The sequence below is a fragment of the Stegodyphus dumicola genome, chromosome 3 (assembly GCF_044657685.1).
Source record: "Stegodyphus dumicola isolate Sdum_Otavi_A_Nest chromosome 3, ASM4465768v1".
NCBI classification, from domain to species: domain Eukaryota; kingdom Metazoa; phylum Arthropoda; class Arachnida; order Araneae; family Eresidae; genus Stegodyphus; species Stegodyphus dumicola.
The window spans coordinates 176061815-176081420 of record NC_140770.1 but is presented as its reverse complement, the minus strand read 5'-3'; the positions used below and the strand labels follow the sequence as shown (position 1 = coordinate 176081420).

At 31.9% G+C, this 19606-nt stretch overlaps 1 long non-coding RNA gene across 2 annotated transcripts; it reads left to right on the top strand.

Moving 5' to 3' along the window:
* Positions 1–6321: 6321 nt before the first annotated feature.
* Positions 6322–12329, top strand: LOC146998216 (uncharacterized). 2 transcript variants are annotated; one of them, XR_015040037.1, is made up of 3 exons: positions 6322–6612; positions 9146–9235; positions 12188–12329. It is a non-coding gene; the product is annotated as an uncharacterized LOC146998216 (long non-coding RNA). The 2 variants fall into 2 exon arrangements; XR_015040036.1 differs by lacking the exon at positions 6322–6612 and adding an exon at positions 6639–7039.
* The last annotated feature ends 7277 nt before the right edge of the window (positions 12330–19606 follow it).

Sequence of the window (19606 nt, the reverse complement as noted above, 5' to 3'; positions counted from 1 at the left end):
CGCGCATGCGCACAAACATATTCGCAGCTGTAAGGGTCTTATGCGCTCTCGTAAACGCCTGTGCGCATGCGTGAACGCGACGCATGCGCAGAAAGTTTGTAGCTTTGAGGTCCGGATTATACATCGTTCCGGATTATAGGTGTCCGAATTAACGACTTTTGACTGTATTACGAATGTTTTTTGCAGTTTAAATTTAATTTATTACTGTTTATGTTATGTGTTTAAGTCTTTCTCGTTAGGGATGTTTGATTTACGTAATTTTATTACAGATGTTTTTTATGTATTTAATTTTGTTAATTCGTTGCTGTTTTATGTCATTTTTAAGACACCACCATTTTTTAAATGGCTACTTTTTAGTTTTATGAGCCATAACATATATAATTGCTGGAAATAGGAGTTGACACCATAGGCTAGGTTTTTCATATGCTAGGCTGGTGAAAAATTAATCAACAACTGCTGACTCTGCGGATAAGTTGGGCAGATAATGCACAACCATAATTTCTTTTCACAATTTGATTTGAACATAATTTTTTGGAACATCCTTATTATAATGGCCCCCAAGATTGAATCACTAATCAAGCAAGATATGTCACCAACTAATGAAGCGTGAAGTTAAAAATCCGTTTTTGTTACAAAATTTATGTGCATCTATGTAAAAGAAAAAAATTCCCACTGAATTTTCTGAAAATCTGACATCAAAATTACATTCAAGAAATTACTGAAATTCTTCTGTTAATTTCCAATGCTCATCATTGCATGCAAAGGGTATTTTACAAAATATATCTCATATAAAGACTTCAGCATAATTTATATCCCTGTCTTACAAGAACGTACTGACAATTTTATTTGTACTGAAAATTGTATTTTTCTTGTGATAAAGTGTACTATTACACAAAATTTTCTACATATATTTGACGTCTCAAGCACACGATAATAATATATTCTATAATATTATATATGTTAATAGTGTACAATAAATGTTATAATGAAGAGTCATATTTTACTTCTCGTCTTTCGTGCTCTGTATCAGGCAATCTGATATACTGAGGGCATAGCTTCGCAAGACATTGTGATACCCGATTTATTGCCCTGCAAGCCGACGGTTGACTGACCGAACTTAGATCGCCAAGAACTAATTGAAAGGTTCCACAAACATAAAACCTTAGGGTAATACACACTTTTTTGGCAGGAGTTAAATAGTTGTTCTTAGCACTGCAGGTCAAATCTTCACTTAGAATATCAATTATATGCGATACCGTTGTTTTATTCAAACGGTACCGCCGACGAAAATCTATATCATCTAAAACATCGAGATCACAATCTCTGTTTGTTACTACCAGTCGGAAATTTGAAAGGAGATCGCTCCTTTCAAATGACTGCAGCTCTTCTAACATCAACAAATCACCCACGGCATCCATCTTTACAAAGTTTTCATCTTAGCATCGTTCTGCGCATGCTTAACATTAACCAGTGTAATAATCCACCGCCATCGGTGAATCAGGATCCGATGCTCAGATGCAAGTATAACGCACGGTTTTGTGGTTGGAGAATACCGATTTCGCTTTGACGCACTGGTTAAGACGAAAATTCATGAGTTAAAGAGTTGGTGAATACGGATGTTTGAGTTATACCTTCAGAATGCAAAATAGCATGTGCTTTGTCATTGTCAAACTCGCCTCCATTATCGCTGAGAAATTCTTTGCCTGAATGTCCTAAAATTTTAGCGTGTGCAAGCATGTGTTGTAACATATTTACAACAGCAGATTTTTCCTTGATAAAATACCCATAACGAAACTTTGTGTAGCTATCTTTAAACACTACTAAGTATCTTTTCTTCTGGAAAAATTCATCAAAAGGACCACAGACATCAGCTGAAATTAATTCACCAGGCTTGCTGGCTGGCTTTCTTATGCCAAATGGTAAACAGTGTGCTTTGCCAAAAATGCATGGTTCACACAATTTTCTTTCAAATGGGATTTTAATTCCTAATTCTTTCTCAAGAATGTTTTTAATGTGACGTTTATCTTGATGTCCCCATCTCTGATGATATAACTCTAACAAGGAATTGTCTGCTTCAGCAGCATGAACTTCTATAATTTTATCAGGCATAATAGGTTCGATAGCTGCCTTGTATAAAATACCATATACTTTGCGAGTTCCAAAAAGCACTACTTGACCATTAACCTTTAACCAGCATTCTGTAACCGTTGAAATAAATTTACTATTCGGATTTCTATCTTGAGCAGCAAGTAAAGAAAATAAATTTCTGTTTATCTCAGGGACATACCACTTTAACATCTTTAAGGTAAATTCTTTGGATTTTACTACCAATAGTTGTTTTGACACATACTGTACCTTTACCAAGAGCAACTAAAGTTTCTTTTCCAGCAGCCTTGATGCTACAGGGACTATCAAACTTCATAAAGTCAATAAAGTATGTGAAACAATTCATGATATGTCTTGTAGCTCCACTATCAATCCAAAAAGATGTTCGATCAGTCTTAGCCTCTTCGTCAATGGACATCAGTATTACACTGCCTATATTTCCTTCATTGGTTTTCGTTAACCTATTCTTGGGTGGTCTTCCATCAGCAATCCACTGTTTACAATCTTTTACCCAGTGTCCTTTCTTTTTGCAATAATTGCAAATGTCTTCTTTTCTTGGTTTTCTTCTGAATTTGTCTTTTTTAGATTGCTTTTGTTTTTCAGATTTTGACATTACTAATGCCACTTGTTCATTTGTATTGCCTTTCTCATGACTTTTTAAATTCTCTTTCATGAGAGCAAAGCTGTGCTGTTAACTCATCAACTGTTCTTTTGTCTTCACCCAAGAGTAACCAACTTGACTTAAACAAATGGTATTGTTCTGGTAAGACATCTAAAATCTTGCAATTGAGTAGCATGTCAGGTAACTTATTTTCATTTTTCTTTTCAAGTCCTTAATTCAACTCATTCCATAAGTTTTTTAATTTGGAAAGATGAGCCGCCATATTATCATTTTCATTCCACTTGAATTGAAAAAATTGCATGCATATATTATACAATTGATTTTCTGATGATGCTTCAAATATGTAATTCCAACCACACTTCTCTAGCAGTCTGAAATCTCATAACTTTTTGCAGAGTTTCTTCCGTCATGGAATTCGTTAATGCCATCATAGCACTAGTGTTTGCATTTTGAAACTTCTTAACAGTTTCATTATATTTCTCTTGTTGAGCAATCGGAGCATCTACAGGAAGAATTTCTGGTTTCATTATAGTGCCTTCTAGAATTTCTAAAGCACCAGGATGATAATTTAAAACAAATTTTATCCTGTATTTCCATATAAGCCAATCGCTTTCAGTAAGGGAGTAAAAATACATTAAATCATTAAATGAAGAGGCTAGATGAAATATTCAAATTGTCCAGCTTCTACATTTAGTGCGACGGTAAAAAGTCTGAAAATAATATTAATTCTTTGGTAAAAATATATTTATACCAAGTGTTGCAAATCAATCTTAAGTTATTTTTTAGAATGATATATAAAAATCTGCATGTGTATCGTGTATGCAGTGTCTTCTGGATGCATATTCGTGCAAAACCGATGAACACTGGTAGTTCGGTCCAACTTTCGATCCCGGCGAACGGGCTGACTCCATGGGTGTTTTCTTGATTTTACACATGTGTATCGTTTAAGCACTATCTTCTGTATGCATGCGTGAATAAAGCGCTAAATCTGGTAGTTCGGTCCATTTTCGAATCCCGGCAAGCGGGCTGACTGCATAGGTGTTTTCGTGATTTTCCGCATGTGTAACATGTTGGCAGTATATTGTGAATGCATAATGTCAATAAAGCGGGTGCAGCCCGGGTAAAATCGCTGAATACTGGTAGTTCGGTCCAACTTTCGAATCCCGGCGTACTGTCCAGAAATTGTGGATGCATATGTGAATACAGCGGGCGCAGCCCAGGAAAAAAATCGCTGAACACTGGTAGTTTGCTTCAAATTTCAAATCCCGTTGAATGAAAGCGGGCTTCACTGGTAGTTTGGTCCAACTTTCGAATAAAGGCCAATGAAAGCAGGCTTCAGGCCGCTCAAATGGTGGGCTTATCATGCGAGCTAGCGTATATCTTGTGATTGCATATGTAAATCAAGTGACCTAACGTGAATAAAGCGGGCGCTCCACGAAAGCATCCCTTCCCTCATGTAGCAGGCTTGCCCGCTAGTGATATATAAAACTGTCCTTCTCTAGCTACATCCCTGAAAGTAAGCATTCATTCAAATATTTAACAAATAGATTTGATCATATTTTATGCATCATGCAGACTATATTTCCAGCTCTTTCATTTAAGTGCAATTTATTTCCAATGTATGAACATGAATACTGTACAAGCTTAGTCACTTATTCATAATGTAATTCAGTTTTTATATAAAAGTTAAAATTTACCAGGCAATTGCTTAAAAAAATAGTTTAATAGATGTTGCTGTAATTTAACACTTTTGATTTTAATGTTTTCAGAAATTTGCTAAATCAAGTTTATATTCGTGTGACCTTGCATCAAAGGCACCGATAATAAATTTGTTTTGGCATTTAGTGCTAAAATTTTTAAAGAAAAACTTATTATTGATGTAAAAGAAGGAACAAATTATATTTATCTTGGTAATATGTCTTATGATATGCCCCCTATAGCACAAATCATCCTCAGGATGTCCTATTTAAGTCGCAATATCCCGGGACATACTTAGGATGTCCTAAGGATGTTGATTCTCAGATGTCCTGAGGAGATCGTAATTTAACATCCTGAGGATGTCTTATTTAAGTCGCTATGTCCCGGGATATGACAGGATGTCCTGAAGATGTTGATTCTCAGATGTCCTGAGGAGTTCACCAATTTCACATCCTGAGGACATTCATTCTGCATTGTCCGGAGGACTTTAGTTGTCAAACATTTTGAGGATATTTGTTCTCAAATTTACCAGTTTTAATTTTTTGACATTGCACATCTGAAACTTGCACATTATTTTATTTTTCATATGTATTTTATTAAGTTGTTTCTAAATGCTGTACATTAAAAATATTGATATGATTGATGATTTATTCTTGTTATTTTGTTATTAATTTTAACTGCTATTTTTTCTGACGTTTTTAAAAATTTATTTAGTCATGGAAAAGATTTTTTTCAATGGATTAGCATTTTCTAGAATATTTGCAAAATTCTAAATAACATATTTTTTTATAAAAAATGTATAAATTAAATGTATAATTACTTACAGATTACAAACCCTACTACAAATATAGGTAAAATTACATATAGATATATTTAATTACGGAAACGAATTTTTTTTTAAATTTGGGTATAGAGACATTAGGTATTTTTTTGGAAGCAGGAAACATGAAAAATTAGCAACTGCCTTCGCCGGGAATCGAAGGACGGACCTCTGGAATACCGGCCCAGTGTGCAGAACCACTACACCACGAAGACACGCTAGGTGTGGTGGTGGTGTATTAATTATGGCAAAGCACACTAGGGCTATCTGCCTAAGAGGAGGGATGTCTTCGTGGAGAACTTTCTAAGGGAAACTGGCTCGTATACACGTTACACGTGGGGAAAACTACGAAAACACCCATGCAGCCAGCCCGTTCGCGGGATTCGAACCTCGGATCGCACTACCAAGGTTCAGCGACTTTACCGCTCGGCCGCTGGTGGGCCGAAGACACGCTAGGAAAGCGGGAGAAATACCTTATATTACTTCTCTTTTTAAAGGCCGACCTTTTTTTTTAAGGGGATCCAATCACTAAATCCTGGGTGTGGATATACCTCATCCAACACCTTTTTAATTCGGGCGCCACTGTAGAGACATTAGGATTTTTTTGGGAAGCCGTAGAGATGAAAAATTAGCAACCGCCTTCGCCGTGAATCGAACCACGGACCTCTGAAATACCGGCCCAGCGTGCAGAACTATTACACCACGAAGGCACGCTAGGAAAGCGGGAGAAATACCTCATAAGGAAAATTTTTTTCCTCTAATTACAGGACAGAAAATGTTTTTCAATCACGCGATCTGCTATTGATATTGAATTACAGTCGTGCGATAATTTCGCAGTAAAGATACATCTCTGATGACTATTCAAGATTCTAGAAACTTTGGTCTTACATAGAGATGGTCGTCTTATAGAAATAATGCTTAATATCAATATTTATTTATAATCTCAGAACTATTGGTCACTTTCAGATTTGGTCGTTTGAGAGGCGATATTCTATATATTTATTTACTGATACTCTCAGATTCCAAAATGTGTTTATATTCTCAGAAATATTGGACGGAAGGTGGTCGTCCCATACATGCAAAATTTTACATTTCATTAAAAATGAATTCGGCATTATTTAACTATTTCCCTATTAATTAATTAATTAGATAAAGAAAAAATTAGGAAATAGTACTGTTTATTACGGAATAATGTAGGAAGTTCTACAGAACTATATTCTTTCGCGTCATTGCACATTGTATCCGGCAAACTACTAGTTCCTCGTATTCTTCCGCAAATCCGTAAACATCTGTCTGATTTGAAACGAAATCCAAAATGGCTGCGCCATGAGGTTAACTTTTATGGATATTTTTTGTTGCATGAAAGGTAAGTTCAGTTGCAATACTTGTATGTTTACTTTTTTTGCTTTTCGAATTTATGTCATTTTGACAGTTAAATGTTTCACAGCTTTATGAATTGTTACCAGTCTGTCGTGAATTACGTGTATCTCAATGGCTGGCTGTCTTTTCAAATATCTAATTTGCCCTGCTATCCAAATGTTTATGACTGAATTTTTTTTAGTTTATGCGTTCAGTTTCAAAATAATATGTGTGATCAGATTGCTTATTATTTTATTGCAGCAATAAATTTATGTTAAATAGTTTGAACAATTGTATAAAAATAAGAGTTTGCATTGTTTTGTCCAAAATATGTATGGTTTAAACATTACCTTAATCTAGTTTGTAATTCAAGTTTTTTGGGGGGTACTGTTCTGTTATTGGGACCAGAATCGGAAATGTATGAACCTGTGTTCGTAAGTATGTGCATAGATGTGTATATGTAGACACACAAACATACAAATATACAAGCATACATAAATACAATTCTGAACCCGGTCCTGATAACAGAACAGTACCTTTTTTTAATCTTTTTTGAATATTTTATAATAGGATTAAGCATTTTTCAAACTGCATATCATTTTAAGTTTCGACTTGCAGGAAGACAAAATATGGTCATTCAATCAAATGCTTATGATTGCTTTTAACATTTTCTGATAAATATTGTTTGCATTTTTATTGTATTTTAGATACTTTAGTTATGTAAAGTGAACATGAGAATATTAGGAAAGCTGAAGAATATGAATAGCTACCATAATACATGTATTTTTTCATCGAGCCCATTGTTTTAGAAACCAATGCACCATTATTATATGCTGGCTTATATTATAGTTATATGCAGTTTAATTTTATGTTCATGTTACTGTAGTATTGTCATTATAATAAAAGTATTGATAATTTTTGTTGAATCTTGCAAGTTGCCTAACATTCAGAATTATTACTACCGAATTTTACTGATAGGTTTTTTTCGAGTTGACATAATCTGTCTGATAAATAAAATAAACTGGTGTTTAAATTATATGCATTTCTCTTAATGTTTCATTGAAAGTGAGATGGAAATATAAATGCTATCCAGAAAAGTGAATTCTTTTTGCCTGAAATAACAAACTATACTAAATGATTAATGTTTATATCATTTTAGAAATGTCAATATTAAAGTTTCTCCCCCTTCTCTTCTTTGATTTTGAAATAATTTATAATAAAATAATATATGCATAAGTGTAATTAATGTAAAGTGTCATTCAATAATATAATTTATTTTTACTGATATTTTTATATTTCTTATCTGGGTTTTCTTTTGGTGTTAGAAGGAGGAAAAGACTGTAATGTTTTAATTAAGGAAATAATTAAAACATTACAGTCTTTTAAATAACACAGTTACAGTAATGTTTATTGAAGCAATCAGTACTGTGTGATTGCCAGTGATTGAATAATGTTAAAATGCATTGTTCATAAGGAAATTTGCTTATCTTTGTGTTATAGATTTTGACACAAGCTGAAATTTGAATTATTGGAAGCACTTTGAAAACCCGAATTATTTCCTGAACCCTTAATCAGGCCAATATATAACATACAAATTTTATTCAAAATTATTTCTTTGAGCATATTATAAAGAGCTCATTTAATTTTATTATTTGTTCAAATTTTAGACAAAAGTAGCATGTAACAGTTAAAGATTTATTGAAGCCTACTTGTTACTTGTGGTAACAAAGAAGTGTGAAAGATATTGCCACATTAACGAACATGACGATCATTGATGCTTAGTTTAGTAATTTAATAATATATTGAGAAATGCTGGGAAATTTCAGAAGTAGACATTTCGGAAATGATGGGCTTGATAAGAAATTTACATGGTTTTATTATTTATTCTTTAGTTAAAAATGGATTTTAGATGTTCATGTGAAAGAATTCTGTTTAATTATATGTGAAAGAATTGTTAAAGTTTGGCATTTAAAAAAATGAATTAATAATATGCAATTATCTTTTTATTATACATATATTACTATATATTTCTAATGCGCTATGTAAATGTCAGTGCTAAACAACTGAGATACTATTGTCAGGGCAATCTTTTCTTATACATGAAAAATTCTGATACTTTCTTATCATCTGCCCTCACAGCTTCAACTTATGCTAAAACAGCAAGAGTATGCACACAATAATAGCAAACTATGAATATGCATACCGCACACATGTATTTACATGCTTTATATTTAATCTTTATTTCTGAATAGTATTCCATTGGATGAAAAATATGTGAATATTGACCCAATGTATATATTTTTGTGTGTGTGCATCCTAAAATTTCTTGTTTCTTATAAAGTGCTTATTTGAATTACTACTTGTGAACAGAGCAGTAGATATGAACCATAAACTAACCATTTTGCCAATTTTCACAGCTTTGCAGATAGTCAGAAAGCACCAAAATTTGTAATAATGTTAAGTTTAAATGATGCTCTATACTTTTGTGTTAATTTTTCTATTCTATTAATTCTATTACTGTGTTATCAAACTTTCTGCAGGAATTTCAACTGGTTAAGATGTTATTACCATGTGGAGAAGAATTTGGTTTTCAAGCTAGAAAAAATTGCAGCTGAAGGATTTTGTAGAAGGTCAGTCAAACTGGTTTTAGTTAATTATAATTTAATTTTGGGTGAAGAATTCTCAAATTTATTTATCATAAGTGTCTAAAGGTCTTCTAAATTAAATTCTGCTTGTTTTTGAAAATTTTCATGACATTCATTCTTTGATTATTATTATTTTTTTTTTTAATTTACTAACTTATATCCAGGCACATAATGTTGCATTTAATGCCATACCTTAAATATTGTAAAATGTTAAAATAATACATTTCACTTAAAAATGTGGTTGTGACAGTAAATTTTCTGTTACATTGAATCATATCTATAAACATTGGTATACATCATTTTTCAATAATCTGTATATTATTTTGTGCATTTCTTTTACATCCAAGATTTGGCATATGACTTGCTTTTCAAACTGATAACATGATGTAATAATGTAATCTAATGGTTAAAGTTTACTATGGAACGGGCCAAATTTAATAAATTATTCTTTGATAGAAATTTATTCATGTGTTCAGCGTGTCTCATCTCTTTAAATTGCTAAAGTAAATTTTATGTACTTGCATTTAGGATTTTTGACTGTATCAGAGTAATTTTGTTTCAGTTATTATAACATGCAAGGGAAAAAATTCATTCATTGCTCCGTATTTAAAATTAGTTAATTAAAGTCCTTAATAAAGAGGGACGTTTTGTTGTTTTTAATGTCGATAGAGTTTAATTAAAAAATATGCCACATTAAGGGTTACTTTTTAACCTAATTTAAAATTTTCATTACTTTAACATGTCCAATAATTGTTATTTTAACTCCGATATTGTAATAATATCAAAATTCCTTACTTTTTGATAGGTAATCCAAATGTAAAACAAGAAAAGAAAAAAATTAAAATCTAGAAGTATATTTATTTCATACCTCTAACAAATAAAAACAACACAAGCACTTTTTACTGTCTATCTGCATAGTGTGGCATGTCCCGTAAGACTGAGATTTGTGTGGTCAAATCCATGTTTCAGTTAAAGGAAAATGCATGCACAGTCTTCTGATTTTCCCTTCGATTAAGGATTCTGTATATACTAGCATAAGAAATATATTAGTTAATGCAGTGTTATACATCAATATTTATAGACAATTATTGTGGCTATGTTTATTATAATTTTGTTCACTGTAATGGCTGGAGTGCCTAAACCATCATGCTGTGTAAACAAAACTCAAATCTTCATCTCTGCATACTGCTCCACTAGTGTTTAAACCACTGAAATGGTGATTATGGTAGAACATCTTTCGTAAAAATTTACTCTACTGTAACCCTTGGCGAATAGTTTCTTTTTTTTTATATCAAGATCGTCACCAATTTCAAGGTGGCCGCTACACGAAACCAAAATAAGTCAAAGACATACATAAACTATGTCCATGTACACATCGACCTATTAAAACAGAGAACTGCACAAACTGGGCATTGTGCACTGCCTTAACTTTGTCCATGTACATATTGATCTATTTTCACTTTAAGAAAATCAGAAAGTTAAAAATATCATAGTTACCAGAAAAAATTCGCCACTGTCTTAACACACAGACAACCAAAAATACACAAACAGAGAGGAATAAGTTACCAAAAATACATATTTCCTAACATAAAAACATTAAACAACAAATCTTCTAACAAAAATTAACACACAAAAATAAATGAAACGTCTTTTTTTTAACATACCTTTTTTTTCACATGCATATGTTTAGGCTTCCCACCACCATCCTCCAGGTAAGCAATTCAATTAAATTTTTCGTCTCTTAGTCACCTCAGACATACTCAAACGATGGTACCCACACCAAAATAATAAATAGCATGTTCAAAATACAAGACCATACCACTTCCGTGCAACCAAACACAGCAATTGAAAAGAATGGTAAGAACCAAAAACCTGGGACAGTAAAAAAGGTTTACTATTAAAAAAAGGTAGCCCAAAACTAAATTTATCACAGCACGTTGGCAATATTTGCAGAAATAACTCCTTTTTATTGACAATAAAAAAAGGCTACTTTTGCCAACATTATCAACATTAGGGTTACCGAAAAACTTATTTGACGCAATGGGCTTCCACATTTCACAAACAACCAATACCACTTTGCGATTTTTTTTCAGACAGAAACCAAGGTGTACCATACAGTAAAGATTAGCCACATCTTCATTTACTACTGTTACAATTACTTCTTTGGTAAATTTCTGCGGTTAAATTCAAAAGTTTAAAATTGCATTAACATGATCAGATTCAGAGTCATAGCTAGGGTTTTCAGCGCTCAGGGACAAGTGAAGATTTCGCGCCTCCTACTGCTTGCCAAGGATGGAAAACATTTAATTCTAAAATGTTCTAACATCAGTTTTTGCGCCCCTTGGATTCTGCACCAGGGGACAGATGCCCCCCTCTAGCTACGCCCCTGATCAGATTTTATTTTCTGCACGTAGCTAACAATTACTTATGCGTTGTCAGATAAATGTTACCAGATGCAGTTAATTATTTTTTACTTGCCAATCTCATGAGACAAGTTTTTTTTGCTCCTGCAAGACTTTACTTTGTGTTGCAAAATAAATTCATTCTCACTCTTTTTGGACTTGCCTACACATTAAATTTAAAATAATTTTATGAATAGGTAAGATGTGATTATCATAATTTTGTTTTTCTCTTTATCTTGGCAACTTTATATGTTGATTCAGTATCCAGGTTACCTACCAGTGGCTGATTGATAAAACTGCTCATATGTTCAGCTGGTGGTTTGAGTTTATTTTCTGACATAAAAAATTTTAAAAGGCATCCCCCATGTTTATTTTACTATAATCGAAAAATCAAATAATTGCTACTCTGTTTATAGGTACTAAATGTTAAAATATTTTAAATGCTTCCTTTAATTTGCATTCTAATAGTCATTTGTTTAAATTTAATTATGAATTATATTCACATATAGTAATTGTGAGTGTTTTTTTATTTTAGGTGCTGTGAAAGGCAATGACAGAGATCCAATTTATCAAGAGTTCTTATATACATAAGAATACATGGATATAAGATTGTTTTTCATGAATTCAAATAAAATGTGATAAATTGGATTAATAAAAACTATTTTGAATTTTGAAAAGTGTTTTTTCTCTGTTAATCATAATATAGTGCCATAAATTTCTGAATGTGTTTATTTTTCATCCAAATAAATAGCTTTAAAAAAATTTGTCATATTAATAGATATTGCATAATTTAGCATTATTATAAATATTTATTAATTTAGCAGATTTAGCTGAACTACTTTTTTAGTCTCTTTGCAGATGAAGTCACAAAGGTAAGTGGTTAGATATTTTTCTGTATTCCCCATTAAGTAATTTTATCTGGTAAATTACCATTACTTATATACTAAAGGTGAAAGAATAAGCTTTCCTTGAAGATACAAAAATTTGCAGATATTTCAAAAAATTGGTATACATAAAAAAGCTCTTAAATTGCCACATATGCGAAACTGAAAATGTTATATATGAAATAGTTCAGAAATATAAATATTTTCACTATTTTTTAACTATAATTCACTGCATTTGTTATATATAATCACAGTTTAAGGTAGCAGTGCTTTTCTCACTGTGATTTCTCATGTATTTTGATTCATAAATACACGTACATAAATCCACGTATTTTGATTTCTCTTTTGAGATCGAATAAAAAATGAACTAAACATTCTCGTTGACATTGAGAGTTGAATAAAAGCTCACCTCAAAATAAAATGAATTAATAAATTTATGGAAAATTTTACATTGCATATATTGAGCAGAAAGAGTAAAATGAATATACTTAATGGAATTAATAATTGGTAGAGTTGATAGCAGAATAAAATGCCTTTATTGCATGGTAAACAGTAGATCTTTTGAAGTTTTTCTATGTTGCGTAAAATGCAGATTTAAATTTTTGATATTGATTGTCATATAAATGGCAATTACTGTTTTATTTTGCTCTGAAATGAATGGTTAGTAATAAAATTCTGGATGAGACAACCTTCCTGAGGATGTAGTAAGTAGGACTTTAAATCCTAATAACATCCCATATGGTGTCGATGGGACATAGATAGGATGTTTTTAGGATATAATGGGATGTGCTTAGGAGGTTTGTGGGATGTCCTGAGGATGTAGTAAGTAGGAGTTCATATCCTAATAACATCCTGCACGCTGTCGATGGGACTTGGTTAGGATGTCCTGAGGATATCCCGGGATGTGACATTAAGCACTCGGGAAGTGTTTAAGAGGTTCGCGGGATATTCCGGGATGTGCGCATATCCCGCGAGCAGCATCCTTGGGATAACCCAAGGATGTTTTTGTGCTATGTGGGGCTTATTTACGGTGTCATGATTTTGTAGTAACTTAACAGGCATTTCATATAACTTGTTTCTTAAGTTGCATAATCTGTTTTCATAACAGTTTGTTATCAAATATATATAAAAGGTAAATTTCTAATAAAATATTCTTCATTTCACAGCAGTGTTATTTACCGTGATATAACGTGTGTTCACATTTATTATACTGTTATGATCATTATTCATTATAGAGCTTTATATATTTGTTATATACATTTAATTTATATCATTATGTTTTACATGATTTTGCTTTTAGAATATATCACAATATATATTTCGAGTTGCTAATAGAACTACAGTGGTTCCCAAAGTGTTTGTACACTTATGATTTTCATTGAAATAGGGCTCTATCCATTAATTAAAAGTAAACTTTCTGAATGAGACTTTAATAATAAGATCTATAATCTATTTGTAACAAAATTATATAAAATATTTTTTAAATGTAGTGAAACTTTATTTTTAAGAAATTAATAATAAAAAAATGACAAACACTTTATCTCAAAAAAATGAAGATCTTCATTCTAAGAACTTAGTTGGAGGCTATATGCCTTAAGGAAGGGATGCCTTTATGGAGGACTTTATAAGGGAAACTGGCTCGTATACAAGTTACACATGGGGAAAACACCCATGCAGCCAGCCCGTTCACAGGATTCGAACCTTGGACCGAATTACCAGCGTTCAGCGGCGTTACCGCTCGGCCGCTGGTGGTCTTCACGGGCGGTAATGTGAATTAGGATGCTATCATACTGCTCATCCAATGGCAAAAATATAGAAAAGGCAAAGTCAAAGGTTAAATTCATTAATTCTAATCAGAATGCACTAGCAAATTAAAGCAATGCGGTTTTACATAATTTCTGATTAAGCTATTGAAATCGTACAAACTGAAATAATTCTTGCATTTAAACTTGTATTCCAAATTAAGATTTAACTTGAAATTAATGTAGATAATTACTGAGAGAATTGAACTTTTGTAGTGTACTTTACGTGAAATGAGATCACTTGGGGTCATGTGATGTGAACTGGCGAATCAGGATGTTTTACCATGAAAGCATAGTAAATTCTTAAATTAATGTCCTTTTGAAAATTTATTGGCTTTTTTACAAAATTTTAAATGACATTTAAATGTTTATACCTTTAAAATAAAAAATTCTTAGAACTAACATTTGTCTATATTTTTTATGTGTATACTGTGTGTTGTCGCTAATAAAGTCTGCTTGGCGAGATTTGCGCTGGCGAAACGGAAATGTACCAAAATTTGCATTCTATGAAATTGTACTTTTTAAATGATAAAATTTTAAAATCTACAATCTGAATATTAGAATATAGTTGGAAAATTGCCATAAAATTTCTTGTTTCTACCAAAACCCTTTTAATATTCTGCAATGGAATGGGATAGTTCTTATGAAAATTATATTATGGTACTGGAAATGGCTTCTTGTTTGCTTAAGAATTATAACCAGATAGTGAAGCTCTTACAAAAAATTTTATCTCATTAATATAATTTATGCCTTTTTTATAATGAAATGGCTGTTGTATATAATGATTGTAGTTGTTTAAGAGGTTTGTTATATTTTCCCATAAAACCATTATGGCATACTAAAATTCATTTGATAAGTTTAATTTATTTTTGGCTGTTGGGTATTATATTTCTATGCAAATACATTATGGTATACTGATGATTATCATCAAACTCCTAATATTTTTACTCTACTTTCGACCATTTTTGGCTAACAAAAACTGATAACAATGTACATTAGCCCCAATAATGGATAAGCATGATATCAAAACGTACTCATAAATTCTCCGTGGTTTCATATAACACTGAGAAATTTTTAATAAACCACTTTTATCTGTTGATTATCTAACCAAATAAATAGCATCTGTTCCTCCCAAATTTCCACAAATAATTTTTCAAGGTATTTTTATATGCTATATGTCTATAGTTTCTGTTGATCATGTAACTTAAAAAGAAATATTTGTTACAATAATTTTTGAAAGGACAATATTTCCATCAATCTTCTTGACTGACAAGAAAATATGTAGATAATGTGTGGAGTTATTATAGCATAGGGAAAAACATGACACCAATTTTACAACAAATCTGGGCTAATCTTTGGAATACGGTAACAGGTAGTTTCGCGACATTTTGGTAAGGCGATAAAGGTTACTAGTTAGGATTTTAGCAGTGTACATGGATACAGTCAAGAGTGTGCGCAATGCCGTTTTTGTGCAATTCTGGGATTTTTTTTAAGTGAAAATAGGTCGACGTGTACATGGATGATACCGTGTATGTGCAATTTGTAAAAACGCGGCAAGCAGTGGGCGATTCTGCCCTTTGTCCCAATTTCGCACCTAATCTTCATTATGATTAAGCACTTTTATTCCATAAAAGTTCTAGCATAAGTGTAATTCGGCTAGCAGGTTGTTGGAAATGTTGAGTAAAAAAAAAAAAAATGCCTTTACTTCGTGAAAACAAAATGGCGTCCGAACAAAAACTAGCAGGTTGCTGTAGCAGGGTTGGTCCCAAATTTTAGCCAAAAAATCGCCAAGTTACCATAATCCAAAGATTAACCCATATCTGAAATTTTGTTTTGTGAGTCTTGGGTTAAACTAAATGCTATAATTTATTTAGGATGAAATAATTCTTTGGCATAATGTAATTCACATCATCTATGTTGCTACAATTCTGTTTCAATACAAGACCATCATATCAGTGTAAGATTTCCTATGTGGAGACTTGGTTTCTAATCTTTGTGTAATATAATACAGAGAAGCTTGTACTGTGAATTCGTAAGTATAATTTATTCTTCTATTAGATTGGAATGGACTCGGTGTTTTCATATAGAATGTTTCATATAGTGTTAGTTCGGTGTTTCATATTCAAAGATGTTGAAGTTCATACAATGTAATTAATTAATAGACTTATCACACAGACCTTTTTAATAGTAGACTTATTCTTGAATTTTTAGCTCAGATATAAAGTTATTAATTACAAACAGCATTAGAAAAGCAAAACTGATTAAAAGAACACTTCCATTATTTTTAAAATTGATATATTTAAATACTTTTGTTCATATAAAAACAACAATAAACACATTTCTAAATAATAAGATTATTAAGAAAATTTGTAACATTTATAAAGGTTTGCAAGGACAACATGATCGATTTTGTTATAAATCACATGGTTTTGACATGTTTTGAGTATGCTCCTGCCAGATTGGTAGAAGCCTGGTGATCCTGTTATGAACAAATCTTAACAGATGAAGATATAACATGTGAACATAGAATCTAAAGGAAAGGTAAGGTTAGATTAGGCTATTTGAATATGGCTAAGCACATTGGTTATCAGCCTGAAGAACTTTATAGGGAAAACTGGTTCGTATTCACAAAACACATGCAAAAAAAATAAAAACTGCACAGCCAGCTTGTTCACCAGGATTTGAGCTGAGATTAAACTACCAATATTGAGTTGTTTAAACCACTTGTTGGACAAAACTAAATAAAATGCTTGTAATATCATGTAATCAAAAGTTAACTGCATGTTATATGCCAGGATTGCTTTTTCATACTTAATCTGCTTTTTTTTTTTTTTTTTTTTTTTTGAAATGTTTGGTCATGGTATTATTCATTGCATGTATTTTCTATAATACATACAGAATATTAATAGTTCTATAACAAGTGTCTTTTTTCATTTTTAAGTGCTTTGCTTGTTGATATTCTCAAAATTGCATTTGATGATTAGTGCTATCATGTGTATAATAAATACAATAGATGCATATAATAGATCAATATATTTTAGTATACATATAATGATTCAATATCATTTTTATGGGAAAAAAAGACACTTTTGACTGCACAGATTTTCTAGAAATCCCAAGTAAAACACATATGAAATCATTTGTTTACAATCAGTGAACGCTAAAATCAGCTACCTGTCACAATACAATAAAACAGCGACACAATTTCCTACAACAGCCAGCAGTTCCTCCTTTACATGAACAAGATTTTTTTTTTTTTTTTTTAATTTTTATTTGTCCTTTTTGAACAATGAAATGTCCTTCGATTTCATGCGATCAGGACGCTATAGAACGTATCCTTAAATAGAAAGCCAAAACTTGTACATTGGATTTCAAGTAAAATTCCGTGCATTACCAAATGATCAGCTTTTTAAAATGCTCTCTGCTTCAGTAATACAGCGAGAATTTACGCCTCCTTGAACAAAATCAAACATTTCGGAAGAGCTAAGTAACTCCATTTTTGAATGTACGAAGTCAGATCAGAAATCAAAATACCGAGTTTTATCCGCCATACTAATGTGTGAAAGCGCCATCTATAGGTGAATTGAATCGCGGATTGTTTATATAAGAATATGTAGGTTAATATAGATTCTTTACTTCCTTGTATCAAATAAAATGGTAGTAATTATTGTAATCGAGAAAACTTTTGGGTATCATAATTTAACGGAAATATCCGTTTTTGACGATTACGGAATCCATGTGAATTATTTTTTGGGCTGACGCCTGTACGTACGAACACAATGAAAGACTCTCTCTCTCTCTTTTTTTTTTTTTTCAAAAAAACTTATTGTTAAATGTAATCCCATATACTCTAAGCTGATACTTATGACTAATGATTATGACTTTAAGTTGATACTTGAAAGGGATTTTTTTCGTGATGTGTAAGTACGTATATATGCATTTTGCATAACTCAAAAACGGTTAGTTATAGAACGTTGAAATTTTGTATATGGGTCCGTGATAACATCTAGATGTGCACCTCCCTTTTTATTGCAATCGGTAATACTACCAAACGTAAATATGTATATATATATATCAAATAAATTATAATTAAATATAAAGTACACATATATATGTCCTTATAATTAAATGTAAATTACACACACACACATACTTTGCTTGATATATATATATATATATATATATATATGTAAGATAAAAATATATGAATCAAAATTATAGATTAAACTATAAACATTAATTCTTCCTCTCTATTCTAAAATCGTAATAACTTCTTTGCATTGCGTCATTTCTAGATCACTCTATGATCGGCGCAGCTCTGATGACGTAATCATTGGGAACTGAAACTGTCCTTGTAAACCAAAACTTTTCTCTTCGCGTGCTTCCATCTTTCATAACTACTCACTTCAGCTTTTGCTCTCTACTGTGCTAAGATGTAATTTCGCTGGCTTGCTTTCTATCCCAACAATATCAAAAATGTAAATCTTCTGTGGAAAGGCACGACTAGTGGTTGTGGCCACAACTAGTGGTTGTGGCCACAAATATACGACTAGTGGTTGTGGCCACAAATATACGACAAGTGATTGTGGCCACAAATATCAATTGGAAATAAAAATGGAATTAAAACTGCCTCGACTGCCAAGTTCTTTAAATACTACGCAATCAAATTCTTCTTCAGTCTGGGTCTAATCACGCATCTACACTGCTCCGTTATTTCCTTTGCTTTTATTATGACAATTAAGCCGGTAAGGATAGTTTCCTGCAGCCTGAAACCTCAATGGAAAATTTAATTCAGCTCTTCAAATGATCGTTTTGTGATAAATCCAAGATAATGTGAAAGAAGTGAATCATCAAGTCTGTTTTTTCAGTGTTTAAAAAATAACAGATCATTCTTCTGCTGTGGTATTTTGCAAGTGCTTCAAAAAATGATCTCGTGTAGTGTTTACAGATTGAAAGTAATCTCACGATAAATTGAGAAGTTCGAATGCCTAGTGAAAAGGAATATTGAATTTGCTTTGCTGATCTCTACAATAGTTAGAAAAAATCATCAGTGAGTTAAATCATCAGTGAATCAACGTTTAGGAATTTAGCATTACAGCGGGTTCAAGGTCGATCCGAGTTAGTGTTTGCAAGCAAGTGCGACAGAAAATTATTTGCACTTCCGCTTTTTCAACAGCTCAAAAATTATTACATTCGTGTGAATCTAGCTCAGGAACTAAATTATTTAATATGTTGCGAATTCTATAGTTTTCATTTCAACTTTGGTTA